The sequence below is a fragment of the Camelus dromedarius genome, chromosome 7 (assembly GCF_036321535.1).
Source record: "Camelus dromedarius isolate mCamDro1 chromosome 7, mCamDro1.pat, whole genome shotgun sequence".
NCBI classification, from domain to species: domain Eukaryota; kingdom Metazoa; phylum Chordata; class Mammalia; order Artiodactyla; family Camelidae; genus Camelus; species Camelus dromedarius.
In genome coordinates this window covers 65,754,431-65,782,328 of record NC_087442.1, presented here as the reverse complement: position 1 = coordinate 65,782,328, position 27,898 = coordinate 65,754,431, and the positions used below count along the sequence as shown (strand labels likewise).

Here is a 27,898-nt window from a genome sequence, read left to right as displayed (position 1 = left end):
AGCATATTTAAATTTAAGTTGAAATACAGTGTCTCCACATTATTGTGAAAGTCCACTTTTACACTCATCTCTTAATTACTTTGCTAAAAAACTGCAGGTTTTGAGCAAACTTTTACTTACTCTTCTTTCTGGAAAATAATGCAATGTTACTATTAACATGTACTCTTTGACCAAAGGTATTGCTCCGGAACAGTTAAGTCTAAAGTTCTGGGTTTTCTCATGTTTATTATGTCCTTCTGGCTTCATTTAATAAATTCCAGATTCCCCAGTGTAGCAAGTTCAGTAGAGGTCAGTGGATTCTCATGTCACTGGTTTGTTTACTTTTTATCTCCACATACCTAGATTAAAAAGTCAAGCTTTTTTTGCAGGAGAAATTATTTGAAAAGGTGCTGTAATGGTTAGAGGATGGTTCAAATGAATTGGAAAATTCTGTCTATAATGAGACAGAGAGCTTGAGTAAGTCCAAAATGGTTAGTTTGTTTAACAACAGTTCTACTGCTTGGCTTCAATGGCAATATGAAAACATGTCTCTTAGGGCTTTGTTTCTGATCATCATGCTGAGAATCACAGTCAATGTAAAGGACTGACATTTAATTACGCTTTGGTAGTATAGACTTGGTTAATGTTTGGGGCATAATCTGTTATAATACATCAGATTGTAAAATGAAACAGATCTACGTAATCACAGTAAAAGACAATTCTGGTTGTGATTTGTAGCAGAGAAGAAAATAGTAGAAACTTGAACATATTTATTTTCTCCTTTTGTCCCCAAGGGTATCACTGTGCTTTGACTCAGAATTGTGAACAAATGAAAGTGATTCCCAGTATAAAATGCAAAACCCATTCAACTCAAGCCCATTAAAAAAATGCAATTGCATTTTCACTTTCTAAAGTATTGGAGTCAAGATATACTTAAACAGCAGTTAACCTTAGGGATGAATAAGATAACAAGCATCCTTCGTGCATATGCTCTAGCTAAAGTTCCTGATTTAATCTGAGAAATGTAAATACCATTATCCCTCTTATAACACAGGATCAGTGTATCTCAACCTTAGCACAGCTGACATTTGTGGCTGGATAATTTTTGTTGTCGGGGCTGTCCTGTGCATTGTAGGATGCTTAGTAGCATCCATGGACTCTACCCAGCAGGTGTTGGTAGCATCACCAACCTCCCTCCTTCCCCAGCTGTGACCAGAAATGTCTCCAGACACAGCCAGTGTCCCGGGGTGAGGGGAAGGGGCAAATTACCCCTAGTGGAAAACCCATGCACTAAAGACTTTCCTGGGTTTCGTGGTATGTTCAGTATTACAATTTAAAAGCAAAACATACCTATGGAAAATATTTGAAAGATCAATAATCTTTGCTAGGAAGATTGGAAAAAAAAAGATACTATATCATATATCTGGTGGACAGTGGCCAGAAAAAATGTCTTCTTGTGAATTTTCTAGTGCTATGATTTAGAGAGACAGTTAGAGGAGTAGGGATTACAAGGCCTTTCTGTTTTTCAAGCCCCAGAATCCAATGGCATGTTTTTAAAATTACGGTTAAAATAACTGAAGTGTAAATTATGTAATTCTCATATTGACTTCATTTCACAAAAGAAAATAACATTTATATTTAGAGAGAAACAAGTTGTCAGCAGCTTTGGGAAATCTCTAGGTATACCTAACTATGCCAGAGACCATGGGGATAAAATTAGGCCTTTCTCAGTGATGTGGCCATGGAGAATCATATTTTCACCCTTCTGTCCACGTGATTTCCTTATTTATGTTATCCAAGTATAAGATTGAGAGTATCAGTATTGTTAATATTCTCCTGTCAACAACTCTTCACTTTGGTTTTTCCTTTCATGTTTTTGTTAAGCTGATTTATTTTTCTCTAGAGTTAAATAAAAATGGATTCACAATACACTTGGCTTTGGGATTTATGACAGTTGGCCTTACCATTAGACTTTTATGCATGTATGTATGAGAGAGTGAGAGCATGGGTTCTTGGGAGGACACCCACTTTGCTTGAGTTTTTATACCCGTTTATAAGCCTCTTCCCTTACCATGCTGTCCATCTACAGCAGGTGTGTTGTCCATGTGAAAAGGCAGTTTCAAGATCTTTGAGTTTAAACTCTGCCAGAACCAGATTCTGCATCAAAATGTGTTTTCGAAGTCAGAATATCCCCGAATTACAAAAGCCCAGTTATCTTCCTTGCTCCTGTGGATCTTGGGTCAGCAGTACATGTGGTGCTCTGGCTTCCCCTAGGACTGACTGCTCTGGCCCTTCAGGGCGCCCATTTACTCCTCCAGCTGCTCACCTGCCCAGGACTCCCAGCAGAGTGGCCCCACAGCAAGCGCAAGCACTCTCACAAGTTCTCTGTTAAGCATGTTAGGTCATGCAGTTTATTTTCTCCCATCACCTTCACCACTACCTCCCTTTCTCAAAGCAAAAGACAATTCAAATTTTTCAATCCTTAAAGGAAACCATGAAAATCTTGCATTTCACTGTTGTCCCCCATCTGCCCCATTTCCTTTCATTCTCCAGCCTCAGTTAACCACTGTTGTCAGTTCCTTATGTATCCTTCCAGATTGAAAAAAAAAAAAATATATATATATACAAGCCCATACTAGTATCTTCTTTTTTTCTCTTTCTTACATAAAAGAGAAGATATACCTGATGTGCAACACATGGATTTTTCCACTTAGCACTTTTTCTTGCAGATCTTTCCATAGTAGTACACAAGGAGCTTGCTTATTCTTTCTTATACCTGTAAATATTACTCACTGTATGAATGTGCAATAATTTATTTATCCATTCCCTTATGGATGGACACTTGTGTTGGTTCCTTGCTTCACTGTCATATCAGCATTAACCCTTATGTTTGGCACAAGTGCAAGTACTATAAATTCACAAAGTGAAAATTTCCAAGTCCAGGGGGTATATACAATTCTAATTTTGATAGAAATTGGAAAGTTGTCTTCTATAGGGATAATCCTAACAGCAACATGTGAGCATGCCTATTTCCCCACAGCCTGGCCAACAGAGTATTAACACAATTTTAAATTCTAACAATGTGATAGACAAAGATGGAATAGTTTTAATTCACATTTCTCTTTATGAATGAGGCTGAGATCTATGGCTCAATCTTGACTGGGCCTTTTGAGTCCCTGTTATATTGTACCCCTTGAACTCTCAGAATTTTCTGCAGTATGAGGTCAAGTGGGGGCTGTTTAGAAGGTAGGCCCCTCAAGCTTCCACTGACTGTGTCTGGATGTCAGAGTTGACACAGCTCAGAGAATGTGCTTAATTGTTCTCTTCTATTTCTCTTAGAGTAAATCCAATATTTGTCTATCAAATTACTGAATTTCATAACTACTAATTTGTATTTTCTTCTGACAATTTGTATGTTCTAAGACTACCAGTTAAATTAAATCACTTGTCTTAATTTGTGATGATAAACACTTTCTCTTTCTTGTGTAAATGCTCTGGAATTACGACTTAAAGGCTACTGCTTTTTCATCACGGCAAATCTGAAATTCTCCCTCCATTTTCATCATATGAAAAAAAATGCAAGCTTTACTTGTCAAAGATTGTCCTCTGGTTATGTTATCATCTTTCCATTGCATTCTCTTGTATACAATTGCAGATGCCAGCAGGTGAATGCATTCATGTAGGCATTCAACATTCAGCCAAGATTCCTTGAGTGTATGCTATGTGGCAGGCACGGTTATAGGCACCTATCATGTATTATAGCCCAGCAAAGACAGACATTTGGGTAGTCATCAAGCTTACCTACATTGTGTATGAGTAGAAAAGACTATGCATGGACAGCACAAAAGATTAAGACTGGCAGGCAGCCACCAAGTTCTATTCTTGGGTTTGCCCTTATCTTACTGTGAGTATTGGGCAAGTTCTTTCATCTCTCTGGGCCTCAGCTTTCTGATCTATGAAAAAATGTAATGTTGACTAGAATAGATGATATTTACATCCCTTCTAGTTTTAACATTCTAAGATCATAATGTCCATATGCTACTTCTACACTTTAAAAAATACCCAAGAATGCACATTTATATACTAAGAAAAATAATTGTGCCCCCTCCCATTTGTGGATACCCCTCCGAGTATTCATAGTTATTCCTTTTCTGTCTGGAGGTAGCAGGATGTATATTTTCCCCAGGAATACATTAGAACTTGTCATTGTATGTAAACATTTGTACTGAAAAATCTCCCAGGGCATTTCATATTCAACATTTATGACATATTTTTTGTTGAATTATTTCTAAGTGAATAAAATGTCACAAAATATAAATCTCAGCAAAAATCTTTAGCAATAGACAGCTTTCGGAGAAGCCAGAGTGCTCAGAGCATGGGTATTAGAAATAGACACCGTGATGTTGGCCTGTGGTCTTTAGAGCCATCTCACCCCTCACTATCGAAGGATCCGGTCCCGCTGGAACAGAAGATATTGTAATCTAACTCTTCATTTAGAACGAGGCTACCTGCCTATGAACCTGGAAACAGTACATTTATTTTGGAAAGATGCTTAAAAAGATCCCACAGTATCATTTTATCAAGTCCCCCTCACTTCTGCTCTCTTCATATGCCTCTCTGGTCTCTATTACATTCACCCTGGGGGATTCTTCAGGTTAAACAATTTCATCTGCCACAGCAATAGGTTAAGTTGGACACTCAGTTTTAACATTTATCCTATTTCAGTGATTTTCATTCCAATTTAAAACAAGTTAAATAATTTCATTGGTTCTCTTGAATGCAAAATATTTAGGTTAATGATATTAACTTATCACTTGCCATGCTAGATAAATAATTAGTATCTCTATTATTTTCAAGTTAATATGATTTAGTGGAAAAATATTGGATTTCTGGAGTCTTGTTTTAAATGCCAGTTTCATCAGTTATTAGTTGTAATTTACCAGTTTTATCATTTATCTGAACTTCCAGTTTCTTCTGAAATGATACTAATAACTTTCAAATCATTATAAGGCTAGAATAATATATAAACATACAAAACTATCTAAACACAGTAGGACTCAATAAATATCAGTTGTTTTATTATTATCATCATTATTATAAATGATTAGATAAAATTTATGCTAGTAATTTTTCCCCTGAATTTTTCATGTAGGGGGAAGATTAGGAAGTTAGGTCTTGCTGTTTTTCTTTATTTCTTATTGGTATTTGAGAACTATTTATTTCTTATTAATATTTGAAAACATCTAGCAACTTAAATGATGAACATTCAAATATTGGATAAATTCAAAGAGGGACAAATCACTGCTCACAGAATCTGGTAACTGACCACTGTGTATAGAATGTAGTGTATATATTCCTAAAATGCCAACAATAGAGCTCTTTAATGAGCGATTTTTCTCATGATTTCTGTTCTCAAATTTATTATCATAAAAAATCACCATATTTTATTCAATACAATTGGCCTTCATTAGCAGTAAGTTTGAAAACTGACGAAGAAAGCAACTATGTTTTTAAAGGAGGAGAAAAGGAGACTGAACGTCACCAAGGAGTCATTTGAACAGGGGCACAAGGATGCATTTCGGAACTCATCAGTCTCACCTTCCGGGGACATGGCATCACTTCAGAGTGGAGCCTCTAGATGGCGGAGGAACACCGCGGACACGGGCTGGACTGTGCACCGCCGGGCGGAGGGAACGCTCACCAAGTCCCGGTGATTTGCGCGCGCACCGAGCGGTCGGGAGTGCCGGACGAGTTTACCAAGTTACTAATTATGGTCTCAGCATAAACGCCGAAGCCCTCTCTTCAAATAATTGCTTAAATGTAAGAGCGTGATGTGCTACCGCTTTTTGAAAAGGAAGTGTTTTGAGGAGATTGGCCTTTCAGTGTTTTAGAAGCAAAGACTTTTTCTTTCTTTTTGGTGGGGGTGTGAGGCCCTCAGAGAGCAGCCTGGGAACAGCGGTGATGGTCCAGACTCAGAACTCCGGATGGTGTGGGTTTGAATCCTCGCTCCCTCACTTGCTGTGTGCCCTTGGGTAAGGTATGTACACTCTCTGAGCTTTGGTTTGTGGTCTGGAGATAACAAGGGCGCCTACCTCATTAGGTCGTTGTAAAGCGTTGTAAATTAGCGTTGTAAATGCAAATTGAGGTAGAGTGCTTGGCACAGGGCTTGACACACGGTAAGTACCCCGTAAATGGCAGAATTGGAGCTTGATGAGGTACTAATACATGTTAGATTGGTTTATTCAAGTTGAACAATCTGCATCATGGGAATCGCTAGACTCTGAAGCAGTTATCAGGCAACCTATCAGCTTTTTATTCCTTGCTCTTTAAGTGAAAGAATGTGCCTAATTCTCTATTTCTGGCTGACAGAATGAATGTCTTGTGGGAAGGAGGGAGGCCACGAATCTGACAGGAAGTTTAGGAACACACTTAAGCACACCACCCTGACAGAGCTGCTCAGTAGAGTTCTGGTACTTTCTTACGTTTCCAGGTACTCACAGAAACATTTACCTGGAAATAAGTGGAGAAACAGACACTTGATTATTAACGCAGAAACAGCAGCAGATCTAACTGCCCATATTAAACTCACAGCCTATTCTCCATGCCCAGGAGAGTGAAGAAACAGGGAAATCTGGGCTTTCTTCTATGCTCAGCCTCCAAGTGGCAGTTTTCTGGCACGTCTCAGGGTGGGGGAGCCTGTCCCTGACAGGAGCCTTTTCTGCAGGCCTCACTGATTCTACGTCAGTGGGCGGCTGTGTGGGGCTGCAGGTCTGTCCTGCTCCTTTCCACACTGCACCGCTAAAACGGCCTATACCCTGGCTTCTCTCTCCCCACCTCCCGTGGGAAAGCTATGGTCAGTGGCTCCGTGGACCTGACGCAGGGAGCCCTTGGGGCGAAGTAGAAGTTCCAATTCTTGCCTAGGCCAATGAGGTTTGGCAAGTTGCACATGATGGAAACAATCCTTGTGTATTTAGGCTTTGAAAATTAGAGAAAGATACTCCATAGACCTCAGCAGATTCTACTCTAAATTGTGGCTTAAATTTGCTCATTCCAGTTGCAGTTATTTTATGCCTATTACAGGCCAGGTCCTGTGCTCCATACTGCACAGTTACATAACAGAGGAGGGTGTGGTCTCTGCTCTCAGGTGTTCATGGGGAAGAGGAGCAGAGAAAGACAAAGAAGGCATCACGCTGCCTGCACACCTGGTCTGTGATTAGCTTACTCTTTCCCTGGGGTCCTTTTCTTTGTGCGCTGTGGGGGTTGGTGATGAGTCAGTTGTTCAGGTAGTGGGCTGGTGTGAGGGCAGAAAAAGGAAGAGAACTCAATCTTGTACATTATGTTGGGATTATCTTAGCCTTTACATATCACAAAACAACCATTTCAGCAAAAAATGTGGAGCATTGGACCCTGTATGTTATAATCTACTTTTTTAGGGAATTACTTTCAGGGATGTAGGGGGCAATCTGTAGTATTCATCATGACTCAGAATGACCATTTTTTTCTTTGCCAATTGCCCTTGTTCTTTGTTGGAAACACCTGACACTGTATTTATAATAAGCTTCCTGAAATCTGAGATAAGACCATAAGGAAAGAGATAAAATTATCATTTTTTTTATTCAGCTAGAAGGAGGAAAAAGGGAATTGGTTAGGATTTGGAGATGTTAGGTTTCCACAGTTCTCCTATGAATACCTAGAATGTGAGATTATGGAACAAACTCTGGGATAGCTCAAATAGCCTTGGAAGTAACAGGTATATAAATAGGTTTATTGTTTTTTTAATGGCACAGTCTTAAGATAAAGGTCAATATTGGTACAATGGTCAATATTGTACAATTGGTACAAGCCTACTTTTGGTATAATGTAATTCTCAAATGTGAGGGGTTTTTTTTTGCCATCGCTTTTTTCAGAGGTAATCATAATTTTACACAGCAATATTACTGCCTTGTGTTATTCAGGTTGTTTTGAGGGAAATATTAACGCTAACAAGGTGCAGGCTACCATCTAGAACATAAGGGAGGAATAGAATCATCAGGTTACCATAGGCACATGAATAAATGGGGGCCATCCATTTTTCTTACAGAAACCCAGAGGTTGGCTCTTTGGATGTTGAGAATGACTGAATATGAGTAATATATATGTATGTATGTGTGTGTGTGTGTTTGTGTATTCCAAAATTTATAATATATTTCTTCCATCTTTATTAGAAGTCTTTAAAATTTAAAAATATGAAGAAACATATATTCATCTGAACCATAAAGCAACCCCTCAGGAAAACCTTTCAAAACTTCGTCTTCATCCTAACACCTAGGAAGTATCAAGTCGTTTCTCACGTATAATTAGTACATCCCTTCTTCCCTTTCCTCCCTGAGCATAGGCATTACAAAATGAGTCATGCAGTTTTGTAGTAAATAAATAACACTGTTTTCAACAATTTGTTTTCATGTCTGGACAGATGTATTGCTTAATTTGTCAATTCTGAAAATTTATTTCTTCTGCTCAGTTTTTGTTCTTGGATGCAAACACGTACATACCTGCTACTGCAAATATGGAATAAAAATCTTAATTTTGTAATGTTAAAAAACAACATTTTTGTGTACAATCTTTTCATTTCACATAACAGCATGATTTATCAAGAGCGTCACAGTATTTAAAGTGAGAGAGTTTTATGAAATGTGCAAGTCTTCTAGTTGAAGAAAGGTCATGGAACTGATATCAGCATAACCTATTCAGTTTTATATATGTGCAGAGGTTTCTCTCCTCCAGAATGGTTTTTGAATTAGAAGTAAACTTTAGCATTTGGTGTGTTATAAAATCTTGCAGAATATATGCTCAATTAATACATAGTTATTTACAGTTAATTCTGAATTACCTTCCTTCAGGGCAAGTAGCTTTTATATAGATAACCCACAAGCTTTTGTCCTAGCATCTTGTCCTAGAAGTCTAATTATCAGTAGTTTTATTAAAATGTGTGGGAATTCAAAACTTTCTACACAACAATCCAGTCATGTAACTGAAAACTAACTCAACTAGTTTTTTGGTTTCCCAATCCATGTGAGAATTTGACACTGTCATTTCTTAAAGAAATACAAATCACCATGTTAAGGTAAACTCTGTCTTTTACCCCTTTTATCAAGTAGGATGGGTGATAAAATATTTTGGTTTAAAATAATAAGCAAAAGAACATAAATACAAATAGAGCAGGAGAGTAATTGGCAAATTACTCTATTAATTTCTCTAATCATGACAATGAAAAGTCTCAAAGTAAAACAGATTCTCACATTGTTAACATTTTTTCCATGAATAGTTAAGAGGGAACTATATTATTTTTAAAGTTCTTCTCAGCCTTTAGGGCAAGTGAACAATAAAAGATAGATAACTGGAGGAGTTATTTGAATTATTCTCTGAAAAATTCTACCTGGTTATATATGTACTACATATATGAGGCCAAGGCAGATTTTTCAACTGAAATAGAGAAATAATTCCTTTGGTTTGCTAATGTGATGAACGTTTATCTGTATCTGAAAAAGTGTACTAGTTTTCAACGTTTTATTTTCTATTAACTTCAGAAGGTGCTTTCTTGTTTTTAGAGAAAGTTGTAAATTAAATTCAGTGTCTTTTTTTTTTAATCCTTAAAACACATCTGCAGGCCATCTAGGTGACAAGCATTATCAACTACACATTGCTGAGAGATGAAATTGGATTTTATAAGCTGCCTTGAAAATTGTGACACGTTGAGTTACTTGCTTTAGTGGAAACTCAGCTCACACGCTACTGAGTCAAATGGATCTTTGACTTCATGGTATGCATGTGGGAGGTGAGGAGCTTTTGGTGTTAGGGGCTAAAGCAAGTTTATCCTTACACTTCTCTGTTCTTTGGACCCGCAGAGAGTGGGATTATGCTCATATTTCTGGGGTTCTACTCACACTGATACTTCCAACTGAAAGCTCAGTTAAGGACAAAAATAGAAATACTGAAGTCTCCTAGAATACAAAGAAATTATGTTGGTATGCATTGGTTTTATAGCTCCAGGCACCATAGGAACATAGATAATACATAATTACTCAAAGGATGACTTTTTTTTTAAAAAACAAAAAGAAACCTTTGTCTCTGACCTGGATAGTCTTATCCAGTCCTGTAACCTTTGATTAAGAAGCCCCCTCCTCATCCCCTCTCCATAGCCATCTTTGATTTTTCTGCAAGTAGGAAAATCCCAGTTGCATTCTCATTGGATGTTTCAGTGAATTTATAAGACTCCAATTTTCCCACAGGGAGTAAAAGAATGCCTGTAGTTTGGTATTCCTTGTTTGAATCATGCCCTTGGGAGGTCTTGCTTAGAAGTTGCTCAAGATTAATTTCACCTGTGGCCCCGTGTAGGTTTCTGGCCTGCAGCATCCATTAGGACACTTGACCTTCATTCACAGAGAACCCTAGTTCTGCAACGATTTGAACTCTGTCCCCTCCTTTTGAATGTACATACCTTTAAATTTGCAAGTGACAGCTCCTACATTTTCATAAAATCTGAATGGATTTCATAGAGGATACATACCCAGCAGGTCTGTGACACCAATTTATTCCTCGTACTCTGTTCTATACTCCTACTTTACTGATAGAAAAGAAAAATAATGCTATTCCTTGATAGCTCACTGCATTTAGGCATCTCAGATGTATGGATGAGCTAAGGTCCTAAGGAAAAGTTGCATAAACCGTAGTCATAAAAAAAGCACACTGCTGAGACTGTCTTTGAAAATGTGTAGCTTAGAATAAAGGGGCTGATTTTGCCACGGCAGTAAAATTGCAGTAGGTCAGCTCCTGCAGCTTTGATTGCTGCTCAAAACTTCAGAATTCAGATGTTATGAAAATGCAGGAGCTCTCACGTGTGCATTTAAAAGGCATACTTTAAAGGGGGAAAAATGAGTTTAGACCACCACCGAATATCTACTTGTACAAAAATGTAACACTCTTATTTATGTTTCAAATCAGACTTTCTAGAACATTGGCATGCGAGAAATTGAAAGGCATGGAAACTGCATAATTTAATATAGAACTTCTTTACTTGCCAAGAATAGGAACAATTCTTATTCAATGGGACAGCTAAATATTACATTATATAATGCCATAACTCACACAATAAACCAGTTTCAACTTAAGAAATTAGTTTTGCATAAGCTCAGCTATTAGTATCAGCTGCCGGGGACTGACGTGCTCATTATTTTTACTCTCTCTCTCATTGAGGTTTCACTGTAGTGGGATTTCTGTACACGAGTTCTTGGGAGAGTAGGTAAAATAGTGAAAAGCTGGACAAATTTCTCCAAGAGGTCTGAGGGCTGCAAAATTCCACCCTGACCTCAATGGGATGCTCAGAGAGGAAGGCCACAATATTTTGGGGAAACGGCCACAATTGCTTCCTCACTGAAGGCTGACTCCTGAAAAATCAGAAACTTTCCCTGCTAAAAAATACTTTGTAAGTCAAAAACAAACAAGCAGACTATTTATCGTTAATGTTCCCCTGGAGAGTGGCTGCTTTTTAAGACATATCATGTGCCCAGGAGAGGGCAATTATTCAGTAGTAATCTGACTCTTGACTGAGTTCTACCTATTTTGCTCAGTATTTCATTTCAAGCAGGCTTTTAATTTGCTGTTTTCTTTTTAAAATAATGCTGTCTATTGATGTTACCATGGTAACCATGCTTTGGCAACCAAACCTGAGTGCTGCCCAAATAGTACTCAAAAATCAGAGAGCAAAATTGCAATAATGTAGAAAAACCGCCCTCATTCTTACCTGCGGAACCTTGAAACAACTAGCTGGTACTAAAAGGATGGAAAAGATGGAAGAACAGAGGGCATAACCTCGAGTGGAGACAACTGAAAGGAAAAGGGATTTAAAAATGGTGCCCATGGAAGGCTCTTTTCTTTGAAGTATCTGGCATTTTTAAAAAGTTTAACTGGAAGTAATCAGAAAATCTATGCTTGGTGTGGTGGGTGCGGGAAATTTAGAGAGCAATTCCAGTAGAACACCTCAAGAACTGGCTAGGGAGGGAGGTGGGGGAGGCCGGGGAGGAGAGAAAATGCCCAGACTGTGGCGTGGGTAAGATGGTTTGGACAGACACCTTTCCCAATTCAGTTGTAAGACCATATTCTAATAGTATAGCGTGTGTGTGTGTGTGTGTTTAGGGAGTGTTTCTCTAGTTGAGTATGCACTGGGCTTCAAACTGTTTGACAAAGAGTTGGTGTCCCCTTTTTTCTCAACCATACATTTGTATGTGAGTGTAATTCAGAAGTGCTGTAATTTTTTTTAAGTCATAAGCCGCTTTTTTTTAGTGCAAGGACTGTTGAGAGAAGGATATAGGCACATGGTTGTTATTTCCTGAGTTCTTTAGTCAAAGGTCTGTTTATTCTACCTTCTGTGAATCCCCTGAATACATGTTCTTCTCTGTTTCCACTGATACTGCCTTCAGTTTTGGTTCTTATCCCCTTTCTCTGGATGACAGTTGCTCTTCTGTATTTCCTCCCTAGAATCTTACCACATGTTGGCAAAGTGATTGTATACTAATGCTAGATTGATCACGACACTCTCTTCCTTAAAATCTTATATATTTGTTACTTTAGCAACAAGTCCTCACTTTGTCCTTTATGCTAAGTACTTGCCTGCTTCTGGCCTCGTGTGTTGGTTGATCTCTCCTCCTCATTTTCCCGACACCATTAATAGATCTCTTTCTAGTTTCTGAATCTTGCTGAGTTCATGCTTAGTGCCTGGAATTCTGCCTCTTTGCCTCCCTCTCCAACCCATCCTTCTCTCCAACCAGCAAGAGGAGAGCAGTTAAGGAAGGAAACTAAAAGTAGCACAACGTTGTAAATCGACTACGCTTCGATTAAAAAAAAGAAAGGAAACAATTAGATGGTTGGCTTCATAACACTGAGTATTTGTCATTTATTGAAATGGCAACCTGTCAGAAATCTTTTCTGATTCAACTTCCAAATCAGTTTATATAAAGAGCATTATGTCCCTTCTCAATTTGTTAGGAAATCTGGTTCTATTTATCAAAGTACATTGAGATTTATTAATAAGATTTTATTCTACTAGTAATGACAAATTTATTTGCATGAATCAGTGTAAAATATTAATATTTCTTTCTAAGAACAAGCCACATATGGTTTTGCAATGTTTAAAAAATCTAGTTAAACTAGGAAACTCGGGACAAGTTTCACTAATTGGCAACAGTGGCAGCAACACTAATCCTCTTCTGGTCCTAGCACAGGCATCCACAGTGAGCTAGTTGGGGGCAATGTACCTGCAAAGAGAATGACCACATTCTCTCAGAGCTATTTGGGGGATACTCATAAGAGAGTGTACTCCGGACCATACGCTGGTGTCCCCTCCTTATGAATTTAGAAAAAAAGTGGATGGAATCACTGACCATTCATTGATGGCGGATCAGTACTGGTATTTCGGAGTGTACATTAGAGAGTTAGTCTGTAGAAATGGGATGGTGAAAATGGGGAGAACCTGTCTTGAATTAGCTCATAACCTAAGAAAAACTTTGAGTTCAGTCCCCTTACCTTTCAAAATATTCTTCATCGTCAAGCAGTGGTTCTCAAACTTAATGTGCATCAGAATCTCCTGGAGGGCTTGATCGACTATTGCTGGGTCCCATCTCCAGATTTTCTGAATTAGTAGGTTTGGAGTGGGGCCTGAGAGTGTGTATCTCTAACAAATTCTCAGGTGGTGCTGATGCTGCTTCTCTGGGGCTAGACTTTGAGACTCGCTGGACTAAAAAGTATAAAAGTGCCTGCAGTCTACTTCATAAATTAAGGGTGTAATTGTAAATATGCCATTGCTCTTTGAGTTATAGTCACTTCTGTAAGATGCAGGTAGGAAATGGAAACAACACACAGTTTGAAAAGAGATCTAACATGTTTTGTTCATCTCAACAAAATTATTTAATACTTCTTCCTAAAAAGAAAAAAAATACTCAGAAGGCTAAAAGCAAGAGAGAATTGTATCCAAAGTTCCCAGCAAGTCTTGAATTGAGGCAACACACATGAGATAGTTTAAAAAACAACTGCACACGTACTCACACCATTTTTAAATCCAATATGTTGCTGCTTCTTAATTGACTGATAAATAAGCAACAAAACACTTAAGCAGTGTCAAAATTATAGTAGACACTGCTGTGTGATTTTCAAAGTAACAGAATTACATTTAGTAATAGTAATAGAAAAGGAAGATTATTTTTCCTTGTTAGGAGGAAATACAAATATCATGGGAACTAAAATAGCCAACATTTTCTTTTTCTCCCTCTCAGTTATTCCTCATGTAATAACAGTAACAAAAATCAAGCCCATTTTCTTTAGCAATTTACTTTTTCATAATGGGACAGTTGATAATAGAATGAAACAACATTAGTGTTTTTTTCAAAAGCAATTGTTGGGCTCTGTTCTTAGATGAGGACACATTCAATACAATCTTGTGTTCCTTCTGTCACTTCCATTTGCAATACTATAAAATTATTTTCAATTTCCACATGATCGCACTATGTATCATCCATCCACACACAAAGATTAAAATTTTATTTACCAAGGCAAGAACATCTCCCAGTATATTTCTTAAATGTTTTCAACTTTAGGGATGAGAAACCAAGTCCTTTCTAGATAAGTCTCAATTATCCAGAAAATGCAATTAGTCACAGCAACTCATTCCTTGAGATTTTGGTGTCTATAAGGTGCTTCAAATGTGAAAATGAAATTTGTGGTCCCCAATGCATTTGAGTTATTTTCCAAATCTGATAGTAGATTATGTGAGATGCTCAAAGCAACTATGTTGACAGAGCAAAATGACATGTAGATCAAATACATAAACATAGTTTGATTAGCCTAGTATTCTAACCAACAGATAATTATTATCTATTCTAAATTCTGAACAGAAGTATCATCCTTATAGGAAGTGAGTTAAAAAGCAAGATAGTTACTTTTAAAATTCTCTTCATTAATGTTTAGAATCTCAAATAAGAACAGCAATTAAAAAGAACATATTCGGTAGTATTGAAATCATTATTATAATGAATGTTCTTAAATTTATGAGGTTAACTGTGTCATCACCATCATTAGTGTGTGATGTAGAGCTTTTAAGTTATTGGAAATCATTTAGTGAGGTTTCACTTCAGCTGATTGCAAACACACAACTTACAGGAACAGAGTGAGCATCCACTTCAGCTCAGAACATCGTAGTTTATTAGCCTAGAAATTCTGTCAGACCTCCTGACTAATCAGCACAATGTATTTGAGTTGTTGTGAATTCAGCCTTTTGGAATTCTACCTCTCTTTCCTTTTTTTTTTAATGCCTTTCTCCATTTTATTTTTTAATTGGTGATGGGGGAGGTAATTAGGCTTACTTACTTATTTATTTTTTCTAGTGGAGGTACTCGGGATTGAACCCAAGACCTCGTGCATGCTAAGCATACATTCTAGCACTGAGCTATACCTTTCCCCTGCCTCTCTTTACAGTTTCAGTTTTTCAGTTCAGTTTTTTTGCTTAATTCTCATCCTAATTAATTAATTAATAATTAATTTTTTTTTGTTTTTTGGGGGGGAGGTAATTAGGTTTATTTATCTGTTTATTAATTTGTTTATTTTAATGGAGGTAATGGGGATTGAACCCAGAACCTTGTGCATGCTAAGCACGCACTCTACCACTGAGCTGTACCCTCCCCTCAATTAATTAATTTATAAATAATTTATACCCCATCTTTTCCCAAGAAAGGATTTAAGGAGGCTGCACTGAGCTAGGAAACTACCATAAATATATAATGAGGTGGAGTTCCGTGTTCTCTCTTTGGTCACTCTTCCTTGCCTGGGAAAACAGCGCACCACAGCCTCTTCTCCCAGAACCCCTCTTTCCCTGCTCTGCAGGGCTCGCTTTGGAGGTGGCAGAGGACTAATTGTCCTTGTCCTAGTCATAAAGGACACAAACCAGGTTCAAGTTCTGTGTCTTCCACATACAACTTTGTGGTCTGGGGGAAGGCGCTTAATCTCTGAACCTGTGTTCTATCTTAAAAACGGATGATAACTGCATTTATCTCATAGGGTTGTACAGAGGATTAAATGAATTATTCTACATGGGATCTTAGAAAAGGGCCTGGCAGGTAGCAAGCACTGTTTGAGTGCTAGCCATTGGTACTGCACTTCTGTTCTCAACACATTTGCTGTTCTTCAAAGATGCTTCCCTGAGACAACACCTTAAGCCAAGGCTAAATTGTCACAGGAGCCTGTGCTTTTCCTCGTGATTCCTTTCATCTTTGCTGTTGGTATTTAAGGCACTTAGTCTGTTTCTCCCATGAAGCCGTAAGCTCCAGAAGGACTGGAATCTGTCTGTCTCAACACTCTATGTCTGACATCTAAGACAGTGCCCAGCACAAGGCAGTCACTAGGTTACTGTTGGGTTAGTGAATCCAGGGAGACCTGTCAATAAACATGCCAAGATGGGATTACAAATCATTACTGTGTTAGTTTTGCAAATTTTTATTTCCTAATTTTTGACGATTAATAGGTGTTTTCTTTATGTCATAATAAAGTACAATTCTGCTATATCACCTTTCTGTGCTATTGTAGGTCACTTCAGTAAGGCAGCAAAGGAGCTGTAGGATGGAATTCACATTATTATCTTTTGTGGAACATTGTAGTAGGTTAGTGGTTCTCAACTGGGGATGATTTTGTCTGTTAGGAGACATTTGGAAACATTTGAAGACAGTTTTTTTTTGATTGTCACATCTGGGAAGGTGCAACTGGTATCTAGTGTAGAGGCCAAGGATACTGCTAAACATCCATGCATGGGGTAGCCCCTTTCCTTAACGAAAACCGTCCAGTCTGAAGTGTTAATAGTGCCAAGGTTAAGAAACCCTCCTATAGATGGACGGAGCCTTGGAAAAAGAGTAATAAGTTCATGTAACTTTCAAAATTGTTAAATTCTGAAAAGCTGTTAAATTAAATTTACTGTGTTTTTTTTTTGGTGGTTTGTATTTGCTTTGTGATATGAATTTGCCAGTAGTTAAGTAGGAATGAGTATTGAATATAGTATATTCACTTATATCATCTGTGCCAGTTGACAACTTTGTAGTGTGCTACAGGTTTTCCCCTTTACATCCAATTGAAGTGGTTTTTAAAAGAAAAGTGTCAGCTGACTGCTTGTTCACACACTTCTAAATGCCCAGTTTGACAGAATTGTTCTTAAAAAAGCAGTTTATGAGCCAATTTAGCTAAAGCTGTTGGACAGAGCATACAAATAACCATTTGCTTACAAATTGTTGTTTTTATAGCTCTGGACTAATAAAACAGAAGTAAGGTAGGGCTCTGTAGTGTTTATGGAGCTTGGTCTGTTTGAACTTGAGTTTAACTTTAACATCTGGTACCCTAACAGCTAGGACAGGCTATGTTGTGCTGCAATAATAACATCTCAGTGACTTAACCCCAAAAGGCTTACTTTTTCTTTGGAGTCCACCATGTTTCTGAGTGACTTTGCCAGACGTTTGTCTCTGACAACTCAGCATTCCAGGCTGAAGACGGTGCCACCAGCTTGAAGCTGCACTCTGTGGAATGTATAGCCTTATTAGGCAAGTGGCAGGGAAGAGAGCACATGGGAAATTGTATATTAACTCTTAAGTGCTTTTACCTGGAATGGACACAGGTAGATTCCAGTAATATTTTATTGACCCAGCAAATTACTTGGCCATGCCAGATTTAGGGACTTGGGGAATTTTAATTCTCCCATGTTGTCTAAGAGAAGCAGAAATTCTCCTGAGCATGAACGCTATCTATCAAAACTAGCTTTAGTATTTGTTCACCTTTATATGTTTGTGGCTGTTCAGGATGTTTATTAAGAAGATGTTTGACAGGTGCACAAATGCCATATCTTACACAAAATTGTCTCCATGTCATTATGCTCATTTGGGGGTCTGTATTTATATTTCACTTAATGTATTAGTAATTTGCTTCTAAATGTTTGGGCTTCTAAAGGAGAGTCTTTACCAAATGTCCCTGGTTTCTCAAATGGGCTGACATATTCCACAGGGTATTGGATGCTAAAGATAAAGATGGTGGCCTTTGCATTTTACATAGTGATAAGTGATGAAAACATTATTTTTGTGGTTAAAAAAAATGAACATACCTCAGAATATTAAAAAATGAATTTTTAAGATAAAATAGGAGACCTCAATGAAATTTTGTGCTGAAGCAGATTAATTCTAGCTGTGTCCCAGAGGAATATACGTACTTTCCACTGCTACCAAGACTACTTCACAGGACAGGGGTCAGAGACACTGCTTGTGTCCCTAATTTGTTACTCAGCTTTGATTTGGATATTTCCTTAGTTGTCTTTGCTTGATGGAAATGATCATATCCTGTTTTTAAAAGTGGAGCTTCTTTAGGAATCCATCATTATATTCATCATGAAAATGGGGTTTTCTTTTGCAAAGGTGAACTCAGAATTTGTATTATGTGTCCTACTAGCAGTTTGGTAGGGGAAAGTGTATAATAAAATCGATCATTGTGTTCATTGCTCTAGATTGCATCATGGAACTATGAGAAGATACAGAGCTATACCCACTCTTCTCCATTTTACCATGGGAGTCTGTCTATTTATGGTTCCTATTACCTATAGCTATTTGAATCTGTATTCATTCATTCATCACACAACTTGTGCACATCTACTGTATGTAACTGGCATTGTGCTAGGTGTTGGGGATTAGGACAAGATGAATAAAACAGTTATTACCCTTCAAGATGTTATGTCAAGGACATGATGGCTTCAGGGATGGTGAAATCTCTCATTCATTTCACATATATTTATTGAGCACTGGTATGTGACCAGCACCCAGCAATACTCCAGCAAACAAGAAGCAGTAAAGTGTAGTGTTTAAGAGCCAAGCAGCCTGGAATCAGATTGCATCGTGGAGCTTCATGGAAGCTCTTTAACCACCTATACCCCAGTATCCTCCTTTGTAAAATTGGGGTCATGTAGAATTTACTCACTCATAGGAGGATCATATGAGATAAGATACACAAGGACCATGTAACTTTTGGCTCCTACTATTATTCCTCATTTTTTTCCCCTCATACTTTACTCCATCCTCACATCTCTCCTTTTCATTTCCTTAGACCAAGCAGTCCCAGTCATTAGTCATTAATCTGAATATTGTAGTTTATCAGCAACCTTTAAAAAATATTGCCTATTAAAAAACAGCCAAAAAATGCAGCTGTATCACTTTCTGATTTTTATGTAACTCTTTTTTTTTTTATTTTTGTAGTCATGAAAAAAGCCATTGAAAATCACAGTCTTCAAGGGACTTAACCAGGTAAGACTTTTGATCCAAGGACAAGACAACCCCAATCAGAAGCTGTGTTTTGCAGGAGCCTCTTCTCCTTTCCCAGACGCTGAAATTCTGAAATGTCTCTGGTCCGCCTCCATTTACCAGGGCTGTATTCTTATTCCACGAGTGGGCATTCATCGGGGGTACACACACTGACAGCGACCTGAGGGATTACCTTGGCAGCAGAGCAGCTGGTCCCAGCTACTTAAGAATTTTATATGGCCTTTATAAAAGTGCTTCACCAGTGTGATTTAACTTTGCAAAAGAATAGATGTAAAGAGAACTCATTGGAGACCCATTCTTGGGCAATATTTTCATTTTATAGGAAGCATCCTTATACGTTTCCCATTTCTATAGTAATATGGCTTTAATCTTCATGAATCCCATTTTGGTGGTTCTCTTCAGAGAGTGGGATTAACATTCACATGTGAACAGGAAATGTTAAAGTATTATTAGTCTCCTGAGGCTTGTGCTCCTGGCTGTGCAGTTTTAGAGATTTCATCATGGTTTAAGTGTAGAAAAATATCACCATTTCTGCTCAGTAGAATGAAATTCTCCAAGGTTTCTGTCTATTTCAGGCCATGGTTTGATTTTTCAAAGCAGAAAAAATGTTATTCCTGGACCTTTAATATAACCTGATGTCAAAAATCAGCTGAAAAGCCAGCAAAAATTTTGTCATGAGGGCTGTTAGAAAGCTTTCTCGGTAACAATTTTCTTGTCAATACTAACACGTTTCTTAATTAATTGCCTAGGTTGTTAATATTGTTCTGTGTAATCTTAGAAAATCTGTTTATTTGGTGATTTACGTCTTGCTTGGCTCCACAAAGAGTGAAGTTGACAAAACCCATTTTGTGCTGGTTTAATCACTACTTTATTTTTTTTAAAGAACGAAAAGATTAGAACTTGGCTTTAAGAGTCATGTAAATTAACCGTGGGTTTGAGAATACCGTTGAATTTCTTGCTTTTGCCGTCTGTCTTTTCTCTCAGATAGGAATCTCTTCTTTCTCAGTTACTTCCAGGCCGTGATCATTTTACTTTACTTAGAGATTCTTGGTTACTAGATAAAAATTTGCATAGTATCCTAGGTTTTGGTTATGTAATAATCAGTATGGGGGAGTGAAACTTTAAACTTTTTCAAATGTAACTTCACTTCTATACACATACACACACATCTACCTTTAACGTGTAAAATTTATTTTATAGAATCTGGGTTTTCATCTTGCATATATTTATACTTAATTACAAAGTATAACATCCCAAATTCTAAGGTGATGTCCTGTCATAATGAAGACGGTCTTCTCACTGAAAGAATATATATAAAGGGCCTAATTTGACCATGCAGATATGTTTTTAAATCCTCCTGAGGGCTATTCACGGTGGATATTGTTATCCCTACACAGCTGATAAGGTAACTGAAGGTCTGAGATGTTAAAGGACTTCACCAATATCACAGCTTTGAAGTGGTAAAGCTGGGATGGATTCAGTCATGTCCAGCTTTCAAGGCAGCACTTCTCAGTGTGGTCCTTAGACCAGCTGCCTCAGTGTCTCCTGGGACTGTATTAAATTGCAGAATCCTGGGCTCTAGTACTGTTGCCAGTGATTAAGTTCTTATCTTGTCCCAGAAAGAATTCAGAGACAAGACATGGAAGTCAACAAAGTAAAATGAGGATTTATTAATGGATGGGACACTCTCAAGGGGCAAGCAGGCAGACTCAGGTGAACAGCTGTGCTGAGTTTCTTTGGCAAATTGGTTACGTAGGGTGTAAAAATGAATGGGTGGAATATTCATTGGAGAGGGAGGGATTTGAGGTCATATGCCCTGATTTCCACCCTAGCTCCATCTTCCTGAGGGGAGGAGGGATTTTTGTCCTTATTTAGTCTGGATCGGAAGTGCCGGTGCATGATGGGCCGTCCTAATACACAAGGCTAATTTTATTATAATAAGCAAAAGATTACATTTGGATGCCGGAGATTCCTGCCTTTTCCTACCTTTCTTTTCCTGCCTGCAGGATACTTGACACTCCAAAATGTGTGATTTCTCATCAGTTTGGTGGTTGCTACTTTTCTCTGTCTATCCAAGGACCCCCACCCCTGATTCACAAGGTGTTTGGTTTCCTGCCATTTGGCTCGTGCCTTCCTCTCTCTGCTCATATCCAGCTATGTGCCAGCTCTGACAGTACCATGGGATCTGTATCTGCATTTCAAGATAATCAGATGACTTGTATCCAGATTAAAACTTGGAAAGGGAGTGTACTATTCTTAAAAAATACTTTCAGGTAGTTAAGTATAACTTAAACTGGAAAAAAATCTGTTTAAGATGCTTTTCATCTTTGGGACTTTATGATTTTTACCTAATTACAGATTAGATCATTTGTCATTATTCCTCAGCTGTTTTGTTTCTGCATCTGGCTTTGAGCTAGTCTAACAAGGGTCATGTGTCATGCTGGCTTCTGTGACATTTCTTAGTGATCTGTCTTGGTGGTATTATTGTTAGTTAAAATGGCCTTCTGGCTATAAAATAAGAAAAATTGATTCTGTCCTTGCTGTTTGATCTTTCCATGTATCTGGGTAATCTTCTTGTCACATTCCTCGCCAGACTTACCTTTGCTTGTTTATTTCTTGAAAAAAATTTGCCTTTTTCCTTGTCTACTGATTCAAAACATTAAAAGTAACTTGCAGTGATAAGACCTATTTAAAATAGGCAAGCTAAAAGGAAAAATTATAGAAACTAGTTTAAGAAGCTGAAACATACTTATATCATGTGTATAAAATGCATTAGTTGCTACAGTTGAAAACTGAATGTAATTCTCCTCTTTTGGGTGGTGAAGTCAAACAGGGAAGTATAAGAGGCTGCTGAATTCTCAGAGTAGGATAAATAGATTCATTCATGTTCCTTTGGAGAGAAACATATCTTCCTGCTACTGAATACTAAGAGGAATATATTAGGTGTCTCTTTTTATAAAAGTTCATAAGATAGCATAATATATAATGTCAAATTTTTGCAAAAGAAAATGAAAAGCATTTAAAAAACATACTTTTCTCATGTCAGTCTTCAAAAAATGAAATTCAGATTTTGTGAAGTGATGCTGGGGAGGGAATCAAAATAGTATGATGGTAGTATATTGTTTATCGATTGTTAAACAACCGAGTACAGTATCAAGAGCTTAAGAGCCTTATGTAATTGTGTGATTTAATATGTCCTTTGGACCGAGCCTCCCTCTTGCATTAGGTATTTCTGAAGTGGGCTTTTTGGCAATCAAGTCTGGATTTTCAGATGAGTGTGTAAAGTAATAAAATGTTCTGCTGTTGGTTCGAGGAGGCTTAGAAGATTAGAATACCAGGCATGTTGACAGGAATGTTGACATCCCATTGTGAAAGGCATTTTTCTCTTCTTTGTGGGAACTCTCACTGTTGTAAACCTCTTCTGATTAGATAATGGAGGAGACCTTTTTTTTTTTTTTTGCAAGCAGATAGATTAGTTGGAAACCCTGTAACAAAAGAAGCAAATCTCAAGTATCTTTTCCAGAATTGTTATGGGTGATTATTAAAGACGATGGCTACATGTATGTGTGTGTATATGTATGTGTGTGTGTGTGTATATATATATACATATATACACACACACACACATATATATATATATATATATATATATTTAGCTGAAAGCAGATTTTTTTTTAAATGAAAAATCGAGTCAACCATGTTTAAGGTTGTTCAACATTAAACCATTTTGAGGCCTAGTTTTGTTCCGGTTTCTTTGCTAAGCAGTGGAATAACTATTAAATAAAGCATGGTCTCAAGTCTCAAGGTGTTTCCCAGACTGGTAAGGGAATAAAACCCTGTTAACTATTATTTAAGGAGAAATAATGTTTTATACATTTGTTTTATGAATAAAGACACAGCCCTAAGAAACTGGTTGATGTTTTACACTTGTAAATGCTTTCTAAAAGTGCAGAAAGATAATTAATGTGAGTACCCAAATCTCCATTTTACGGAAAACCTCCAGGGGATTCTGATGCAAGAGTCTTTGGTGGACACTTTGAGAAATAATGGATGAGAATGCTAACCTTATGTTTAACGGAATCACTGGTCATTTTGGGTATGTGGAGACCCAGTTAATGTGTAATGACTAAGGTCATCTGTAAAGACTGATCTTAATAGTCACCTTACAGTTTTACTCGAAGCAAGTTATCCACGTTAATCTCCAGGCATGAAATGTAGTGATCTGTTTTATTATTGTTAATTTATGCTCAAACTTCCTTTTGCTCTTCTTTTTAACCAACAGAACAATTATAGAGGCTAACTATTTGCCTCAGGGAGAAGCTATAATAGGACTAATTAAATATTTAATATTTTAAAGGACTTAAACAACCTTGTAAGGAATACGTTAAGAGGCGATAAAATCACGACATTCCCTGTAGGTGGAGGAATGTTAATGAAGCACTGGGATCAGGCATCCCTTTAATGCCCATGTTGTATGTCTGTCCGGAGGCAGAAGAGCATAACAGTTAAATTAATGGCTTTGCCACCTTTGTCAGTTCTTCTCCTTCCTAACTGTGAGGCCTCAAGCAAGTTTCTTAGCTTTTCTAAGCCAGTTGCATTTTTGTAACCTATAGAGTGGGAATATGATCACCACTTACTTTTCTGGATTGTTTTGATGACGTATATGTGTCCAATAAAAGAAAATGTTTTTTCTTAATATGAATTAATCCCATAGACTACAGATGGTACCAAATTTGAGACTTGTAATTCTTCTTTTTAAACTAGAAATGTGGCTAGGATTTTGGAAATGGATATACATTTTTAGAACTAATCTCAAATCTGGAAAGGAGGAAGAGTAACAAGAGAAAGAAAAGGAGGAGGAGAAAATACTTCTATATGTATCTCCACACACAGGCTAAAGACAAAGAGGAGGCAGTCTCTGTGTAGAGGATGAAGACTTAGGTAGATATGCACGGTCAGGGTGAATATGCTCTCACTGACTCATCAAATGTCAGCGTATAGAGATCATATAGAATATGATTCATTTTCTAGGTCAGGAGTTAGTAAATGAATCTAAGTTAGCAGAATGTTTTCATCATAATTTTTTTAATGGCATCTTATTTTTTCCAAGGTTCACACAGAAAAGGGAACTAGACTAATGAAGATTTTAAAAAGTTGTCCCTTTGAAAACAAAATCAGAGTTAATTGAATAAGCATTTTATACTTAAACAGGTATATCTAACATATTTTCTGCAAGCTTATCATCTGAGTTCTGAGGTCTTTTTTGAAGGTTTTTCCTTTACAGCTAAAGATATTTTGTGAATTCCTTTCTAAAGAAACGTCTAAGTTTAAAATTCACCCAGGTGTTTTTTCCTGATGTTGTGAATTGCAAATTTGGGGGAGGCCCAGATAATGAGATTTCGTTGTACATTCCAAGTCCACCAGCCTTGTAACTAGCTTCATGTACTGTAGGCAAAGGAAACTGTGTTCTCAACTCCATTAATTCATTCAACAAATATTTATGACTGCTGCTGTGTGCTAGGCCATTAGAAAAGAGAATGGGGCTTAAATTATCTCAGCAATTGTGTATCTTTTTCTTGTCCTTTTAATGCACCATCACTCAGTATCTCAGTATTCTTGATTACCCTAAATGTATTATCTATATATAGATTTCATGAGAAACTGCAGAATTAGGGTGAAGTTCCACTTACCTTTTATCCAGGACAGATACAGCTAATCTACATTTTTCATGGGTTTCATTTATATAAATTCTCCTATTCACTAGAAGTTTTTTGTAACCGTAAAATCAGTACTTGTGGCAGTTTTGAGGTCATTCATGGACATATGTGAGAAAAATCTGAGTTGATCCATCTACACATTCCCAGCTGAGGTCAAACAAGGCCAACACTCTGCCCTCTTGATTCAGTTCTCATACAGTAAACACACGTTCTTTACTTGGTCTTTTTAGTACCATGTTTACTGCATTCTTCTACTTTTTGTTGGCAATTTAAAATGGTCTCTAAGCTTAGCGCTAAAGTGCTATCTAGTGTTTCTATGCACAAGAAGGCTGGAAAGTGCCTTATGGAGAAAATATGTGGGGTAAACTTCACTCTGGTATTTTGGTCGTGATTTATACAGTAATGAGTCAACAATGTATATTTAAAACTGAAACACACATAAAACAAGGTTACGCATTGACTGGTTGATGAAAATACTGTGATCAGGGTCTTGCAGGAGTCTAAACCTGTATTTCTCCTAGAAGCATCCAGTATTTCAGTGTTTGCAGTGACTTTGTAGAACAGAGTTACCATGAATAAAGAGAACCAATTGTATTTGCCTTTTTTGAGTTTTCAAAGTGCTTGTTCACTGATTGTCCTTTTTAATGGAAGCCAAAACTATGATTCTTTCTGACCCATAAGTGACTAATAAATAAATACAGAGGGGTAGAAAAATGAAAATTATACATAAGCCTAAACCATAATTTTTGTTTCTTTCCTTAAAAAAATTAAAACCACCGCTAATGAACAACAAAATGAATGTAGAGGATTTTGAAGTCTAGAAAAAAATTGTAAGAGTTTTGAAGTCTAGAAAAAAATTGTAATGTGTATCTTCTTTGTGGGTAGAGATTTATCTCTCCTATTGGTCATTCTGTCACCTATGCCCAGCACTGTTTCTAACACTTAAAGAGGGCTCAGGTATTTTTTAGGAAATATATCAGATGTAAATTGACACTACAAGTAGCTTTGGCAGTGATTTGATAGAGGAAAATTTTAGTGATAAAAATAAAAGTTGGAGAAATACAAGAAGCAGTTATCTGATGGAGACTGGAGGTCAGGGGACAGAGCCCCGTTCTCTTTCAGGGGTGGCTGAGAGGACCACCTCTGTCACTGGGCCTGGACGATAAGAGCCTGTGTGAGATCTGCCTTACTGGGGTTTGTCATTAATTGTGTGATCTGAGTCAAGTGGTTCTGCTTCTTTGGGTCTTGGTTTCTAATTATTACCTGGATGATCAACTTGATTATAAGACAACAGAGAAAGTTGCTTAAAATACTTTGCAAACGCATATGAGACCTGAGAATATATATAGATGTGAATTCTGAGGGCTATATTGGAGAGAAAAAGAAGAAACACAAATTGAGCTGAATTTATTTCTGTGAAGAAAGTGTACTATATTGAGCAGCTTGAAGTGCTCAACCTGTTTGCTGGTTATTGATTGAAACCCTTGTGGCCTATACTCAGTGAAGCTGATGTTCAAAATCCCTTGGCAAAATACAGAGAAAAGAATCTAAAGTCTTGGGAATATAGGAACACTGAAGTGGATTTAACACTAGCAGCTGCTCACCTCCCATACTATGACCTTCAAGTAGCCTCAGTTTGCTATTGATTTAAGAACAACTTTTGGAATAAAAAAAAGGAAGAAAAAAGGAAACAAACTCTAAAATGATAGACCTCATTTTTTTTTCTTTTAATGTATTACAACCACAGTTTGAATCTAGACCATGTAAACAATCAACAATCTAAAAACTAAATTAAAAAAAATCATTTTGTCTGGTCGCACTCATGCCCAGCACTCCAGTAAGCTCTGACTCTCTGACATCAGTATTTGGGATTATGATCTTTTTAAAGCCCTTCTAGGATTACATTTAAGTCATATCAAAAAGTACCTGATTTCTTGGTGTGAGTATTTAGTTAACTTATGGTTTCACTTTTTAAAATGAAACTGTCTTCTTGGACATTAAACATCACTTGAAAGTCAACTGGATGCTTTTGCTAAATAAATGATCAATGCTTTGTGACAGCCTTTCACCCTCTATAAACTAGACAGACATACCAACAACTCCTAGCTTTAAATTAACTTTTATACAATTACCTTTTTCCCCAAAGCCTTATACTAGTGTAATTTTTGGAAAGCATTTTAAGGAACAATAAAAGATGCAATGCTGTGAAACATTCAATCATACAGCCTCCTCCTCCCAAAAACCAACAACCTCAGTTGAAGTGACAGTTGGGTAAACAGATACGGTAGGTGCCTGGCAGTGACAATTATTCTTCTGCATGGTTGCATTCAAGTTTTTTAATAATAAAATGTAAAAAATTCCAGATTTCAGAAATCATAAAATGTGCATCCTATAATTGAAGAAATAGCAAGCATACGATATATCATTGTCTTATTTAACCATCATAACAAACCTATCATATGGAATTACCATATTCTCTCCTTTAAAAATTTGATTAGGAGGTGAGTCTAAGGCTAAAAGATACGAAATAATTTTATCAAGGTCACAAAGCTAATACGTGATGGGGCTGAGTTTCCAGTGCAACCACTTTTTTGTACTTTCAACTATAAGGTAAGGAACTGGATTTGGTGATCTTTTCCTGCTCAGAAATACTGTGTTTTTCACTTACATTCACTTGTGCTATTTTTTGTTGCATATACAAACATCATAACATTTCTGTAACCACTCTGTAATTCTCTTTTGTATTCTGTTCTTTTTCACTTAACCATATTAAAAAACAAAACCCCAAGATCCTTAGCTGTAGTCTTATTTTTTGTAATTTATTTGAAAAATACATATCTC

The 27,898-nt window shown here is 37.2% G+C and overlaps 1 long non-coding RNA gene across 1 annotated transcript in view; it reads left to right on the top strand.

Annotated features, from left to right (window-relative positions):
• The first annotated feature begins 5,727 nt into the window (after positions 1 to 5,727).
• Positions 5,728 to 27,898, top strand: part of LOC135321705 (uncharacterized) — a 324,764-nt gene continuing 302,593 nt past the window's right edge. Inside the window, exons 1-2 of the long non-coding RNA XR_010381711.1 lie at positions 5,728 to 6,016; positions 19,275 to 19,322. This is a non-coding gene — a long non-coding RNA (uncharacterized LOC135321705). The remainder of the gene's footprint in view (positions 6,017 to 19,274; positions 19,323 to 27,898) is intronic.